The sequence below is a fragment of the Odocoileus virginianus genome, unplaced genomic scaffold (assembly GCF_023699985.2).
Source record: "Odocoileus virginianus isolate 20LAN1187 ecotype Illinois unplaced genomic scaffold, Ovbor_1.2 Unplaced_Contig_24, whole genome shotgun sequence".
Lineage (NCBI taxonomy): Eukaryota > Metazoa > Chordata > Mammalia > Artiodactyla > Cervidae > Odocoileus > Odocoileus virginianus.
In genome coordinates, this window is record NW_027224341.1 from 546,858 (window position 1) to 562,713 (window position 15,856).

The following is a 15,856-nucleotide window of genomic DNA, read 5'->3' on the forward strand; positions in this document are numbered from 1 at the left end:
AGCCGAGAAAGTTCTTTCAGGGATCTTTACACATTATAATTCCCTTTGACAAGGCTTGTTTTGGGGAAAAATGGTTATTAATTCTGAAGCAAAAATGACTTTTTCTGGTATTAGTGGGTTCCTTCCTGGCTGAGGTGACTTAAAAATACCTCAGGTCCCTTCTCCTTACTCTGTCCCTACCCTGTCCCTGCAGTACCCACTGATGAATAGCGGGCGAAAGGTTGTCATTGTATTCCTTTGTCAAACCGTGGTAAAGTCCAGGTAACTATTTATTAGCGAGTGTGCCTTCTTCTCTTGCCTCAGCTCCATTAAATAAATTAAGAAGACAACTCCTTCTAGGGGAAGATAGGAGAAAATTAATGCAGACTGTTCCTCACCTGAGCTATTTAAAAAATGACTAGTGTTTGCACAGCATTTTATAGAACATACTGCATAGTCACATATGTTATCCTGTTTAGTCCTTACAACACTCCTGTGAGATGCTTTCATCTTCACTTTATAGGTGAGGAAATTGGGGTTCACGACAATTAAGGACTTGCCCACAAACACTGGGCCATTGCGTGACAAACTGGGGTAAAGCCTGTTTTCTGATGCCTACATAGTGTCTGACAGTGCGGAAGGAAGGTAATTGGGGCAGTCATAATGGTTGAGGGGAAATCCTAACTGGTAGAGAAGGGAACAGAAAAAAGGGAAGGAAAGTGCTCCTGCTGATTCTGTGTAACTAAAACATGAAGCTCCCTCCAGGAAGAGCAATTGGTTGGCAGGAAGAATTCCCAGAATTCCCAGAATTATCAGTACAGCCTCCCTTCCTCTTGTTAGCTGCTTCCTTGGGAACAGCCCCTGCTTTGTGTGGGTCGCTGAGGTACCGTGTGTGGGAGCTGGCTCCAAGCCAGTGGGAAAACCTTAGTTATATTAAGAGTTGTTAAAAGATAAACTGAGGCGTGTTGAATGTTTTCAGAGTTTATCTGAGTGAAAAATTGGTTCTAACACGGCAGTACTAAACCGTTAAGTGGTTAGGAGAGCTCCACAGACAGGAGCTTAGGGTTAGTCTATTATAAAGTCCAAAGGAAAAGGAGGGAATTACTGCTTGACTGCAGCTTACAGTCCAGCCTAGTTGACTGTTTGTGATGGGCTGTCCCTAGGATTTTGGTTTTGGAAACTTGAAGCATCTGCAGGCTAAAATTAGGGGTTGGTTACACAGGTAGCCTCAAAGCCACCTCAGTATAATGGCCTTGAAAATTAACTTAGCGGGGTTTATTTACTGTTAGGGATTGAGAAGAGGAAAAATGAAATGGTCAGCTTTCCCTCTTATGATCCCCCCGAAAATATGTGGTGTTGTAGTTGTTCAGTTGCTTAGTCACATCCGACTCTTTCGCTTCCCCGTGGACTGTAGCCCGCCAGGTTCCTCTGTCCATTGGATTCTCCAGTCAAGAATACTGGGGTGGTTTGTGATTTCCTTCTCCAGGGATCTTCCCAACCCCAGGATCAAACTCCCATCTCCTGCATTGGCAGGCAGATTCTTTACTGAGCAAGCCTACAAATATTCTTATCAAATGTCAAAATGCTATGGGAAGTTATTTCTGAAGCCAGGTCTTCATTTGAGAAAATTATTTTTCTATGCCTTTTAAAACAAAGGAGCAAATATATGGAGATAGTGAAGAGTGAGAGAAGAAGAATGGTATCAACTCATTTCTTGAAGGAAAAATTGACCTTATGCCAAAGTTCATTGACCTTGTAGCTGTATTGGCTCAAGGAAAACTACACCACCTTCAAATTTAAGTATTACAGTTTTTTGTGTCATTCCCTAATATTCTTTTAACATGAATTATGATCTGCAAAATCATTTACATGGTTTGATCTACAAGATCCTGCTGCTGCCAAGTTGCTTCAGTCGTGTCCAATTCTGTGCGACCCCATAGACGGCAGCCCACCAGGCTCCGCCGTCCCTGGGATTCTCCAGACAAGAACACTGGAGTGGGTTGCCATTTCCTTCTCCAATGCATGAAAGCAAAAAGGGAAAGTGAAGTCACTCAGTCATGTCCGACTCCTAGCGACCCCATAAACGGCAGCCTACCAGGCTCCTCTGTCCATGGGATTTTCCAGGCAAGAGTACTGAAGTGGGGTGCCATTGCCTTCTCCACTATAAGATCCTAACAAGTATTATTTAGTACAGTTTTATAAATAAGCAAGCTGAAGCAAAATAAGGGTCTGATCTACCCAGGGCCAACCAGCTTGGAAAGGAACAAAATCAGGATTTGACCTCAAGTCCATCTGATTCCAGGTTTGTTTTTGCCATAATCCCTGTGTTACAAAACACAATGCAAGGCAGCAAAAGATAGATAAATTGGACTTCATCAAAACTGAAACATTTGTGCATCAGAGACCACTATCAACAGAGTGAAAAGACAACCTATAGAATGGGAGAAAATACTTGCAAATATTTGATATTTGAAAATATCATATATCTGATAAGGGATTAATATTATTTACTAATTAGCTTAATATATAATGCACAAAGTAAGCAAGTCGATGCAGATAACTATCTGTCATATACAATGGTGTGAAATGGCTATTAAAGCAAATTTAAAAGGCAACCTGCTTAAAGAATGAGCAACCTGAGTCTCCTGCATTGCAGGCAGATTCTTTACAGTCTGAACCACCAGGGAAGCCTAGAGAACGGGCAAGGGACTTGAAAGCACATATACAAATGTCCAATAGCATGAAAAGATGCTCAACATCACACAGCATTAGGGAAATGCAAATGAAAATCACGGTGAGCTATCATTTCATGAAACAACAGAATGGATATTGGAACCCTCATGCGCTGCAGGCAGCAATGGTGCCACCACTGTGCAAGAAGGTGGGGTGTCTTCTTAAAAGATTAAGAATAGAACTCCCAGCTCCTCACTTCTGGGCATATATCCGAAAGAACTGAAAGCAGGGACTTAAACAAATATTTGTACAGCCACATTCACAGTAGCCAGAAGGTAGAAGTGATCCCAGTGTCCCTTGACAAATAAGCAGATAAAGTGTGGCCTATGTATACAATGCAATACGTTTCAGACTTAGAAGGAATGAAATTCTGGTCCATGCTACAACATGGATGAGCCTTGAAAGCATTATGCTAAGCAAAGCAAGCCAGACACAAAAAACAATTCTTGCATGATTCCACTTATATGAGGTATCTTGGATAGTCAAATTCAAAGAGACACAAAGTTGAGTGGTGGTTGTCAGGGGCTGGGGGAGATAGGAAAAGCGAGTAAGTATTTAATGATACAGAATTTCAGTTTGGGAAAACAAAATTGTGCTGGAGATGGATGGTGGTGTTAGTTACACAGTGATGTCAATATATTTAATTCTATAGAACTGTACTCTTTAAAATGGTTAAATGGTATATTTTGTTATGTATATTTTACTAAAAGTTTAGAGCATAATGCTAGTACATTTATGGCACTGTGCTAATTCTAGTGAGAAAGACTAAAAATAATCATCATAGCTACTAGAAAATAAACCTCACAATCATTTGGGTATTCATTCTTTCAATCTTTAACAAATATTTATTGAACATTATTTATGACTCAGATCTCATTCTAGATATTGGAATAATGTCTAAGTATCAGAATAAGACACAGAGCTGCCTTGGACACATAAGAGTGTATGATCTAGCAGAGGAAAGAGACATAATCAAATAATAGCTCAAATAAATATGGCAGCACTATGGCATAAATGTTCTCCATGAAAAGAGCATCCATGATGCTATGCGAGCATAGACTAAGAAGAATATGATTGAAGAAAGGAATATTTGATCTTGATTTTAAGTTTAAAATAAGTGCATGCGCTTGTACCATTTAACACGAGTGGCACTGGTTTCCCAAGTTCCTAATTTCCACGAGTCAAGTGTGTTTGTGAAATTGCTTTACTAAGGAAGAAAAGGGAAAGTTTCTTGTGCAGCTGCCAGAGTACAGTATTGAAAACACAAACCTGAAACACAAATGTGCCTGATACCCAAATGAAAATGGCATGTGTTTGATCCTCATCTTCCATCTAACTAGGAAGTATTTGATTCTCCTGGCAATCAAAACAGCCTATCAATATTATTTTGCAAATCTCTATGGTCATTCCTATTAGATCTTTAGCAAAGAAGTAGGGAAGATTTATTTTATTTTATTCACAAGCAAGAGGGCACAGGGAAGTTTTATCATTTTTATAGTTGAATGTTGCTCACTAACTAATGAAAAATTCAAGTGATTCTTATTTTAAAATAATTACTTTAAAAAGTAAACACATAAATTTTAACCAAGCATTGCCTATGTTAGAAGGGAGAACAGGAAACGACTTATTGTTTACCAGACACAAAGAAGTCTCTTAGGGGTGTATCAGTGAGGTCCAAAATAGGCTGAGAGCATAGTTCTTTCTTTAAGACTATCTGTCTGTATGTTTACTTACACATTGAATTTTTTGGAATATAAGCTGTGTTGTCTTTTTTTAATTTTTGAGCCACTAAGAAGAAAACATGATGCTAGTTAAACTTGATACAAGGCCTTATCCATCATCCTGTGTAACACCTGATCAATCACACCAGTTTATTGTTTCTTTCCTATTTCTTCTGCCTTCCATTGCATTGTTTGGCAGTCAATAGGATACCTTTTTGAACATGTCTCCAACGAACTAGAGCACTTGGCTGTTGCTTTGTAAGAAAAGGTGGCATTGACATCATCCCACCAATGATAACTTCACTAATGTCAATTTATGCCCCATCTCCCATTCCTCTCTCTCTCTCATGCCTTTTTATGAGCACAATAGCCTTTGTTTTCAGTACTGTATCCTGATGAAGTCCTTTTAGAAACATTATATTTTGCAGTTAACTCTTGTACCAACAGTGCAAAGAACTCAAAGAAAGTGATTAAAATAAGACCAATATTATTGAATGGGCATACAGCATACAGGCAACAATGATTTCATCATAGCTGCTGCCTGGCCACAGAGACTATAGGATGCCATCAACTCCAAGAAGCATCTCTGTTTGGAAGGTGTTAAAAATGTAGGAAAAAACTCCATACCCTCAGATATATGTGATATGATCTACTATGCGGTGCTGGGCTTAGTCGCTCAGTCATGTCTGACTCTTTGCAACCCCATGGACTGTAGCCTGCCAGGCTCCTCTGTCCATGGGGATTCTCCAGGCAAGAATACTGGAAGGGGTTGCCATGCTTTCTTCCAAGGGATCTTCCCTCCCAAGCCAGGGATTGAACCCAGGTCCCCCGTGTTGCAGGCAAATTCTTTACCATTTGAGCCACCAGGGAAGCCCATGATTTACTATAAATTACTTAAAATTATTTCATAGAATCTTTATGGAAAGTTTTATACCTGATTGAAAGTTCAATGGAAGTGAAATTAAGTGTCAATCTGATCTCAATTTACTTGACCTGCTGTTTCACCTCCATTTTGTCTCTCAATCTCTCCAAGACTTTTCTCACTTTCAAAGAAAGCAGACACAACTTAGTGACTAAACAAGAAGAAAGCAGAGGCTTTGCAGATACCTTTGTGGTGTTGTCATAAACTTAAACCTGTTGCAGATTTTTGCCTAATCTCAGTGAGAGAGGCACCTACAGCGAAGGCTGAACAGCTTTCCTTCCTGCTCTGTGAACACTTGGCAAAAGTGTTGATGACAGTTGGAAGAACATGATGCACAGCAGTATTCTTTACACCAGTTAAATCTGTGTCATCAAATCCCTAGAAACCATGATTAATAGCAGCACTTGACTTTGTTCTCAAGTTGTGTATTTGGCAGTGGTGAACTTTGATCTATGGTTTTACTTTAGAGAATCATTATGACACAAACTTTTCCTGTAATCCTTCCATCTAATCAAGCTCCAGACAGATATCGTGTAGGGGAACACTTAATGCCATTGCTGTAAGCTGTGTGTTTATTCTATCATTTGAAACACTTTGATAAGGGGAGAGGGACGTGTTCTGTCCAGGCATTGAGCAGTTGGCATCACACAGAACAATCTCAGCACCCAGAAGTGGCCAGTGCAGCATTTTGGTTAGGAACACAGACTGAAAAGTTAACCCTAAAGAGAATTATGAGCCAGTGGTTTTGTCTCAAATAAAATTACTTTACTTTCATATAGTTGTGTGAAAAGTGAAAGTGTTAGTTGTTCATTCTTGTCTGACTCTGCAACCCCGTGGACTGTCCACCACTAAGCTTCTCTGTCCATGGTATTCTCCAGGCAAGAATACTGGAGTGGGTTGCCATTTCCTTCTCCAGGGGATCTTCCCCACCTAGGGATCAAACTCAGGTCTCCTGCATTGCAGGCAGATTTATTTACAGTCTGAGCCACCAGGGAAGCCTTTTCATATAGTTAGGCTAAATTAATAGTTTCTCATTTTTCCCTCCTCTATCCCTCTCCCTGTGCATTTCAATGTAGAAACTATGCTTTCTATTCTCTTTATAATTCTTTTCTAGAACATCACTGCCCAATAGAAGTATAAAATGAGCCGCATATGTATATTTACATTTTCTAGTGACCACATTAAAAATCAACAGGTGAAATTAATTTTCATTAAGTATTCTATTTAATCCAGTGCATCCTAAATATTATCATTTAAAATGTAATGAATATAAAAATGGTTAATGGGAAATATTCCATTATTTTTTTATTCAGTCTTTGAACACCAGTATCTATTTTACACTAATAGCACATCTCAATTTAGATGCTAATTTTTCAGTGTAACCTTTCCAAAATTAAAGTTTTAATGGAAAAATATTTTACATTGCTTCTGTTTTAAAATTTAAGCTTAAATTAATTACGATTGAGTAAAATTTTAAATCTATTTTTGTAGTTTCATAAGCCACATTTCAAATGTTCAATGGCCACAAGGGTTTAGTGGCTACCATATAGGACAGCATGATCCTCAAGCTTCAGTGAGAGCCAAATCTCTGTGATTTGGAAAGTTAATTTCATGCTATTAAACACCTGAACATATGCAATCTTATACCTGAGTTATTGGAAAAATGAGAAGTATGAGCATTGTGATCCCCAGGAGGGCTTCAGGGGGACTTCTCTTTAGGAGGTGAAGATTGAATTGTGATTCTGGAGAAGACTGTTTAGAGTCTCTTGGACTGCAAGGAGATCAAGCCAGTCACTACTAGAGGAAATTAATCCTGAATATTCATTGAAAGGGCTGATGCTGAAGTTCTAATACTTTGACCACCTGATGCAAAGAGCCAACTCTTTGGAAAAGACCCTGATGCTGGGAAAGATTGAGGGCAAGAGGAGAAGGGGGTGACAGAGGATGAGATGGTTGGATGGCATCACTGACTCAATGGACATGAATTTGAGCAAACTCTGGGAGACAGTGAAGGACAGGGAAGCCTGGCATGCTGTAGTCCATGGGGTTGCAAAGAGTCAGACATGACTTAGTGACTGAACAACAACAGAGACTGAAAAGAGAAACTCATAGAGGCATAACAGAGAATCACTACAAGTGCTTAAAAAGTGGTAGCCATTAATATGAATTTGTTAGCCTTATTTTAACAACATGAATCTAAGATCCTTGAAGTCACAAAATGGAACTGACACATAATATGTACTTAGTAAGCATTCTTTCCTCATATCTGTTGTAGTAACCATGTAAAACTTCAGTAAAATAACAGAAACAAGCCTATTTATCCTTAGGCATGAGACTCATAAAGACAATCACTGGATGATGGAGAAAAGAGGAATTTCTTTTCTACTCCATGAAAATAATTATTGGCTTATGACAAACATTAAGTATACCTGGTACACTGGAGTTTTATACATTTTGGAAAGAAGACATAGTTGAAACTGGGTTTTTTATTTATTTGCCACTGTAGTAGAAGTGGAGGGGGTCAAGATGGGGCAGTAGGTATGGAAGCAAGTAAAACTGCTCAGAGAAATGTGGAAACTTATGGACTGGCCAGTGGAGCAGTTCTGAATGTGGCTGATTTCCTATTGCTTGGATAGTATAACTTTGTTCCCAGCCTAAATCTTCCCAGGACAGCCCATCTTTGGTTTCCTTCTTGCCACATGGTTTTAGATGAAATTCAGTCTTTCTGAGTGGGCATCATGCCAAGGTTTCTAGGCTGGAGGACAAGATAATAACTTTTGATGGAAATGTGTCCAGCCTGTACGATGCAATGAGTTAATAATGTTCAAAGTACTAAACTACCCTCAGCTATAACAGTTAGTTATAAGAGCTGAGTCTCCATGAAGAACACTGAAGCCACAGAAACCTAATAACAAGTTGAGTTGAGTTGGCATTAGATAAGAGGGAAAAGGGCATCCAGATGGCTCTAGTGGTGAAGAACCCACCTGCCAATGCAGGAGACATAATAGATGTGGGTTTAATCTCTGGATCAGGGAAGATCCCCTAGAGGAGGAAATGACAACTTACTCCAGTATCCTTGCCTGGGAAATCTGACGGACACGGGAGCAGGCTACAGTTCGTAGGGTTGCACAGAGTTGGACATGACCATAGCGATGAGCACGCATAAGGAGGAAAAGGCAGTTATCAAAAAAGAAGTGGGCTTTATCCCAGGAATGCAAGGATTCTTTAATATCCACAAATCAATCAATGTAATACACAACATAAACAAATTGAAAGATAAAAACCATATGATTATCTCAATAGATGCAGAAAAAGCCTTTGACAAAATTCAACATCCATTTATGATTAAAACTCTCCAAAAAGCAGGAATAGAAGGAACATACCTCAACATAATAAAAGCTATATATGACAAACCCACAGCAAGCTTACCCTCAATGGTGAAAAATTGAAAGCATTTCCCCTAAAATCAGGAACAACACAAGGGTGCCCACTCTTACCACTACTATTCAACATAGTTTTGGAAGTTTTAGCCACAGCAATCAGAGCAGAAAAAGAAAGGAAAGGAATCCAGATAGGAAAAGGAGAAGTGAAACTCTTGCTGTTTGCAGATGACATGATCCTCTACATCAGTTCGGTTCAGTTCAGTTCAGTCACACAGTCATGTCCGACTCTTTGTGACCCCATGAATCGCAGCATGCCAGGCCTCCCTGTCCATCACCAACTCCCGGAGTTTACTCAAACTCATGCCCATCGAGTCGGTGATGCCATCCAGCCATCTCATCCTCTGTCGTCCCTTTCTCCTCCTGCCCCCAATCACTCCCAGCATCAGGGTCTTTTCCAATGAGTCAACTCTTCGCATGAGGTGGCCAAAGTATTGGAGTTTCGGCTTCAGCATCAGTCCTTCCAATGAACACCCAGGACTTATCTCCTTCAGGATGGACTGGTTGGATCTCCTTGCAGTCCAAGGGACTCTCAAGAGTCTTCTCCAACACCACAGTTCAAAAGCATCAATTTTTCAGCGCTCAGCTTTCTTCACAGTCCAACTCTCACATCCATACATGACCACTGGAAAAACCATAGCCTTGACTAGACAGACCTTTGTTGGCAAAGTAATGTCTCTGCTTTTTAATATGCTATCTAGGTTGGTCATAACTTTCCTTCCAAGGAGTAAGTGTCTTTTAATTTCATGACTGCAATCACCATCTGCAGTGGTTTTGGAGCCCAGAAAAATAAAGTCTGACACTGTTTCCACTGTCTCCCCATCTATTTCCCATGAAGTGATGGGACCAGATGCCGTGATCTTAGTTTTCTGAATGTTGAGCTTTAAGCCAACTTTTTCACTCTCCTCTTTCACTTTCATCAAGAGGCTTTTTAGTTCCTCTTCACTTTCTGCCATAAGGGTGGTGTCGCCTGCATATCTGAGGTTACTGATATTTCTCCCGGCAATCTTGATTCCAGCTTGTGCTTCTATCTCCAGCCCAGCGTTTCTCATGATGTACTCTGCATACAAGTTAAATAAGCAGGGTGACAATACACAGCCTTGACATACTCCTTTTCCTATTTGGAACCAGTCTGTTGTTCCATGTCCAGTTCTAACTGTTGCTTCCTGACCTGCATACAGGTTTCTCAAGAGACAGGTCAGGTGGTCTGGTATTCCCATCTCCTTCAGAATTTTCCACAGTTTATTGTGATCCACACAGTCGAAGGCTTTGGCATAGTCAATAAAGCAGAAATAGATGTTTTTCTGGAACTCTTTTGCTTTTTCAATGATCCAGTGGATATTGGCAATTTGATCTCTGGTTCCTCTGCCTTTTCTAAAACCAGCTTGAACATCTGGAAGTTCACGGTTCACGTATTGCTGAAGCCTGGCTTGGAGAATTTTGAGCATTACTTTACTAGTGTGTGAGATGAGTGCAATTGTGCGGTAGTTTGAGCATTCTTTAGGACTGCCTTTCTTAGGGATTGGAATAAAAACTGACCTTTTCCAGTCCTGTGGCCACTGCTGAGTTTTCCAAATTTTCTGGCATATTGAGTGCAGCACTTTCACAGCATCATCTTTTAGGATTTGAAATAGCTCAACTGGAATTCCATCACCTCCACTAGCTTTGTTCGTAGTGATGCTTTCTAAGGCCCACTTGACTTCACATTCCAGGATGTCTGGCTCTAGGTGAGTGATCACACCATCGTGATTATCTGGGTCATGAAGATCTTTTTTGTACAGTTCTTCTGTGTATTCTTGCCACCTCTTCTTAATATCTTCTGCTTCTGTTTGGTCCATACCATTTCCATCCTTTATTGAGCCCATTTTTGCATGGAATGTTCCCTTGGTATCTCTAATTTTCTTGAAGAAATCTCTAGTCTTTCCCATTCTGTTGTTTTCCTCTATTTCTTTGCATTGATCACTGAGGAAGGCTTTCTTATCTCTCCTGGTTATTCTTTGGAACTCTGCATTCAAATGGGAATATCTTTCCTTTTCTCCTTTGCTTTTAGCTTCTCTTCATTTCACAGCTATTTGTAAGGCCTCCTCAGACAACCATTTTGCCTTTTTGCATTTCTTTTCCATGGGGATGGTCTTGATCCCTGTCTCCTGTACAATGTCACGAACCTCCATCCATAGTTCATCAGGCACTCTGTCTATCAGATCTAGTCCCTTAAATCTATTTCTCACTTCCACTGTATAGTCATAAGGGATTTGATTTAGGTCATACCTGAATGGTCTAGTGGTTATCCCTACTCTCTTCAGTTTAAGTCTGAATTTGGCAATAAGGAGTTCATGATCTGAGCCACAGTCAACTCCCGGTCTTGTTTTTGCTGACTGTATAGAGCTTCTCCATCTTTGGCTGCAAAGAATATAATCAATCTGATTTCGGTGTTGACCATCTGGTGATGTCCATGTGTAGAGTCTTCTCTTGTGTTGTTGGAAGAGGGTGTTTGTTATGACCAGTGCGTTTTCTTGGCAAAACTCTATTAGCCTTTTGCCCTGCTTCATTCCGTACTCCAAGGCCAAATTTCCCTGTTACTCCAGGTGTTTCTTGGTTTCCTACTTTTGCATTCCAGCCCCCTATAATGAAAAGGACATCTTTTTTGGGTGTTAGTTCTAAAAGGTCTTGTAGGTCTTCATAGAACTGTTCAACTTTGGCTTCTTCAGTGTTACTGGTTGGGGCATAGGCTTGGATTACTGTGATATTGAATGGTTTGCCTTGGAAACGAACAGAGATCATTCTGTCGTTTTTGAGATTGCATCCAAGTACTGCATTTCGGACTCTTTTGTTGACTATGATGGCTACTCCATTTTTTTAAGGGATTCCTGCCCACAGTAGTAGATATAATGGTCATCTGAGTTAAATTCACCCATTCCAGTCCATTTTAGTTTGCTGATTCCTAGAATGTCAACATTCACTCTTGCCATCTCCTGTTTGACCACTTCCAATTTGCCTTGATTCATGGACCTAACATTCCAGGTTCCTATGCAATATTGCTCTTTACAGCACTGGACCTTGCTTCTATCACCAGTCACATCCACAACTGGGCATTGTTTTTGCTTTGGCTCCATTCTTTCATTCTTTCTGGAGTTATTTTTCCACTGGTCTCCAGTAGCATATTGGGCACCTCCGACCTGGGGAGTTTCTCTTTCAGTATCCTATCATTTTGCCTTCTCATACTGTTCATGGGGATCTCAAGGCAAGAATACTGAAGTGGTTTGCCATTCCCTTCTCCAGTGGACCACATTCTGTCAGATTCTATACATAGAAAACCCTAAAGACTCTACCAGAAAATTACTAGAGCTAATCAATGAATATAGTAAAGTTGCAGGATATAAAATTAACACAGAGAAATCCCTTGCATTCCTATACACTAACAATGAGAAAATAGAAAGAGAAATTAAGGAAACAATACCATTCACCATTGCAACAAAAGGAATAAAATACTTAGGAGTATATCTACCTAAAGAAACAAAAGACTTATACATAGAAAACTAACTATAAAACACTGATGAAAGAAATCAAAGAGGACACAAACAGATGGAGAAATATACCATGTTCATGGATTGGAAGAATCAATATTGTCAAAATGACTATACTACCCAAAGCAATCTATAGATTCAATGCAATCCCTATCAAGCTACCAACGGTATTTTTCACAGAACTAGAACAAATAATTTCACAATTTGTATGGAAATACAAAAAACCTCAAATAGCCAAAGCAATCTTGAGAAAGAAAAATGGAACTGGAGGAATCAACCTGCCTGACTTCAGGCTCTACTACAAAGCCACAGTCATCAAGACAGTATGGTATTGGCACAAAGACAGAAATATAGATCAATGGAACAGAATAGAAAGCCCAGAGATAAATCCATGTACCTATGGACACCTTATCTTTGACAAAGGAGGCAAGGATATACAATGGAAAAAAGACAACCTCTTTAACAAGTGGTGCTGGGAAAACTGGTCAACCACTTGTAAAAGAATGAAACTAGAACACTTTCTAACACCATACACAAAAATAAACTCAAAATGGATCAAAGATCTACATGTAAGACCAGAAACTATAAAACTCCTAGAGGAGAACATAGGCAAAACACTCTCTGACATAAATCACAGCAGGATCCTCTATGACCCACCTCCCAGAATATTAGAAATAAAAGCAAAAATAAACAAATGGGACCTAATGAAACTTAAAAGCTTTTGCACAACAAAGGAAACTATAAGCAAGGTGAAAAGACAGCCTTCAGAATGGGAGAAAATAATAGCAAACAAAGCAACAGACAAAGGATTAATCTCAAAAATATACAAGCAACTCCTGCAGCTCAATTCCAGAAAAATAAATGACCCAATCAAAAAATGGGCCAAAGAACTCAACAGACATTTCTCCAAAGAAGACATACAGCTGGTTAACAAACACATGAAAAGATGCTCAACATCACTCATTATCAGAGAAATGCAAATCAAAACCACAATGAGGTACCATTATACGCCAGTCAGGATGGCTGCTATCCAAAAGTCTACAAGCAATAAATGCTGGAGAGGGTGTGGAGAAAAGGGAACCCTCTTACCCTGTTGGTGGGAATGCAAACTAGTACAGCCCCTATGGAAAACAGTGTGGAGATTTCTTTAAAAACTGGAAATAGAACTGCCGTATGACCCAGCAATCCCACTTCTGGGCATATACACCGAGGAAACCAGATCTGAAAGAGACACATGCACCCCAATGTTCATCACAGCACTGTTTATAATAGCCAGGACATGGAAGCAACCTAGATGCCCATCAGCAGACGAATGGATAAGGAAGCTGTGGTACATATACACCATGGAATATTACTCAGCCATTAAAAGGAATTCATTTGAATCAGTTCTAATGAGATGGATGAAACTGGAGCCCATTATACAGAGCGAAATAAGCCAGAAAGATAAAGACCAATACAGTATACTAACATATATATATGGACTTTAGAAAGATGGTAACATTAACCCTACATGCAAAACAGAAAAAGAGACTCAGATGTATAGAACAGACTTTTGGACTCTGTGGGAGAAGGCGAGGGTGGGATGTTTTGAGATAACAGCATCGAAACATGTATATTATCAAGGGTGAAACAGATTACCAGTCCAGGTTGGATGCATGAGAGAAGTGCTTGGGCCTGGTGCACTGGGAAGACCCAGAGGGATGGGGTGAGGAGGGAGGTGGGAGGGGGGATTGGGTTGGGGAATACATGTAAATCCATGGCTGATTCATGTCAATGCATGGCAAAAACCACTACAATATTATAAAGTAATTAGCCTCAAACTAATAAAAATAAATGGAAAAAATAAAAATAATAAAAATAAAAAAAGTTAAAAAAAAAAAAAAGAAGAAGGTGGACTTCATGTTTGTTTAGATAACCCATCATAAACTTCAAGAAAAATCTTCTGGGTCCCTACACCATATTTCCTCCTGAAGTGAAAATAGTTTGGATAAGGCAGATTATCACTGTGGCTTCTAGAGATTTGATTTCTGCTGTTACTGAATTTGGAAGAAGAGAAAAATGTGCTGTTCTCCAAGTGACTCATTTGTGGGCTTCCACACTGGGATGATTCTGTAAGTCCTTTGATCGTGAACTTGAACTGTTCTACCCTAATAAGTGTCAGTTTTTTAAAATGGAACAAATGTAGTAGCTTGTGAAGATTATGATCTATTCAAGTCATTCTTTAATTTTTCCTGATCTGTTGGCATATTTGGCTTGGGTTTTTTTTTTTTTTTCTTTTTTGTTTCAGGTACAAAGAATTGTTATTGGCCCTTAAAAAGACAATACTTTCCTCCTAAGTTCTTTGAGCTTTGGTTTTCGTGTTGATTCCCTTAAAGGTAAGTCTTCTCCTGGGCAGCAGCCTGTGGTTTCTCCTTAGCCCACTTCTTTTCTATCAAGAATGAGGAGAAGGCGTTTTCAGAAGCTTTTTGTTGTTGTTCAGTTGCTAAGTTGTGTCTGACTCTTTGTGACCCCATGAACTGCAGCACCCCAGACTTCCCTGTCCTTCACCATCTCCCGGAGTTTGCTCAAACTCATGTTTATTGAGTTGGTGATGCCATCCAGCCATCTCATCCTCTGTCATCCCCTTTTCTTGCCCAGCATCAGCGTCTTTTCCAGTGAGTCAGCTCTTCCCATCAGGTGACCAAAGTATTGGAGCTTCAGCTTCAGCATCAGTCCTCTGAAGGGAAGAAAGGCAGAGAGCTGGGAGGTTTCTTTTCTCTTCCTTCTTTCTGACAGAGGTGATTCCTTCCCCACACTCTTCCGTGACTAAGGGGAAGCTAGTGGTAATAGTCATAGCTGTTGTTACTTGTGTACTTTCTATGTTTCAGATACTCTATTAAGCCCTTCACCTAATTTATATCATATAATCTGTGTAACTGTGCTAGGAGGGAGGTAATTTTATTACCCTGAATTTACAGATGAAGAAACTAAGACTCAGCCAGATAAATAGTTTACCAAAGGTACACGGCTAGTGTATACTCAAGGCAAGACTCATACCAGGTCTGATTCTCCGCAAAGCCCACTTTATGAAGGGCTGTTAAATATTAGTAGGCATTAGTAAGTGAGAGTCTTAAACCAGGCTCCTCGGCTCCAGTCCTTTCCCCTACCTACTGACTTCTCTCCAGGCTCCCGCACCTCCTTTTCACTTTCTGATTTATACGTACAACATGCTCTTTGGGTTCTGCTCCTGCTTGTGTTTTGGGAATGGAAAACTTCCAAAATTTATAATGCATACAAAGTTGGCAAAGGAAGCTTATGGCGATTAAAAGACACACACATACAAAGTTGTAAAAACAAGGGAATCAGGAAATCTAGAACAGAATTTGGCCAAGTGAGGGGTGAAAAGAAAAGGATGCAGAAACAAGAAAGGGGAGTTTTGATTTTCTTATCTGATGGCTTCAGTTCTGAAATAATAGCTTTCATTTGTGTGCATGTGTGTGTGTGTGTACAAGCATGCAGATCTGTGTTTTAAAGAAGAAATCACTTATATGAAGCTTC